At 38.3% G+C, this 1,522-nt stretch overlaps 1 protein-coding gene across 1 annotated transcript in view; it reads left to right on the forward strand.

Moving 5' to 3' along the window:
* diaph2 (diaphanous-related formin 2) overlaps positions 1-1,522 on the forward strand; it is a 461,650-nt gene that overhangs the window by 243,528 nt on the left and 216,600 nt on the right. The window lies entirely within an intron of this gene.

Consider the following 1,522-nt stretch of genomic DNA (forward strand, 5'->3'; position numbering starts at 1 on the left):
ATATACACATACACATATATACTACAAAGACTGTAGTGTAAAGCGCTTTGAGTATCTTGAAATAAGGTAGAAAGGCTCTATAAGTACAGTCCATTTACCATTTGCCATTTACATGTGATGGTATTTGAACAAAGCATCATGTCTAAAAACAGTATTTCATCAGACTTTAAAAATTGTTCCAGTGTGCATGGCTCCAATAACAAAACATTTAAAGTTTTGTAAAAATCTTGTTTGTTACAGGAAAACCGGACTGCTTCCATCCACCCACATGCACACAAACAACAAATCAAAACATTATGTGTTTGAAGGCTTTAGCCACATTCAGTCAAAAGGCACAGAAAGGCTAAAAGGAAAATATTAAGTGAAAAAGGAGAAAAGCTTGCCCTTTTCTGCTTTTCTTTGCATTTCAATTCTTATTGTATTTTTTTTTTTTTTTTCCCCACTTTGTTACGTCTTAATTGGCTCTTTCAAGTAATGAAGGTCATGAGCGTCGTGCTCTCACTGGTAGTCTCTGCACCTGATTGGACGCAGCATAGCTCTAATTATCACAGGGGAACATATCAGCTCCGACACTAAGTAGCATCTCACACAATGTAGCATGTAGCTGCATTTGTGTGAATGCATATTAACCTGCACATGTATTGATTTTAGATAAAAGAAAGGCAGCAACTGATATGAAAATGCTCCAGGCCAGCACACTTAGCTGGCATCGACCCATTATGTGCCACAATGACAGCAACACTCACACATTCCTTATTAATAGCAGAACAATCTGCCTGTGGTTTTAATTGGGGAAGTGAGCAGGTATTGGCAGTGCATCACAAAGAAGGGCTTGATGGTTATTTCAAGTGGTCTGATATAAATTCCAGGGGGTCCTGTACATGGCTTTGCTGTGCTTATTAGTCATCTAAACAGATAACAGATTGCATCTTAATTGGAAATCCCTCCAGTAGCCTTGGTAACCGTATTGTAAAATTGTCCACACCTTTTTGGACTTTGGGTTTCTTAGGACACCGTAGCAATGGCAACTAGTTAAGAGATGTGAGGTATTGCAAAATGTAAAGAAGCCCCTGTGATGTTGTTAATAGCAACTGAAAGACTGCAATTACATAAACTGCCTATAATAAATGCTGGGTATGTTATATTTACATTAATAGAGTTAAGAGTCTAAAGAGTAGGTATGGCATTATAAATATAAATTTGCGGGGAGTGGTGGCGCAGAGATTAGAAGATGGGCTTGTGATCGGAAAGTCGCAGGTTCACCTCCCGGTACAGTCAAAATCAAAATGTGGGTGGAAAAGATGAAACACCCACACCTCCCTCCACCCTCATTCGCCCCACTCTGGGCCCCTGAGCAAGGCCCTTAACCCCCACCATCTGCTCCCTAAAAACAGGTCTCCCTTGAAAATGAGTTCTCGTGGCTCAATGAGACTACCTGGAAAAATAAAGGTAAATGAAAAAATAATAATAATAACAATAATAATAATAATAACAATAATAATAATAATAACAATAATAATAA

Source organism: Nematolebias whitei, chromosome 4 (genome assembly GCF_014905685.2).
Source record: "Nematolebias whitei isolate Nwh7 chromosome 4, NemWhi1, whole genome shotgun sequence".
Classification (NCBI taxonomy): Eukaryota; Metazoa; Chordata; class Actinopteri; order Cyprinodontiformes; family Rivulidae; genus Nematolebias; species Nematolebias whitei.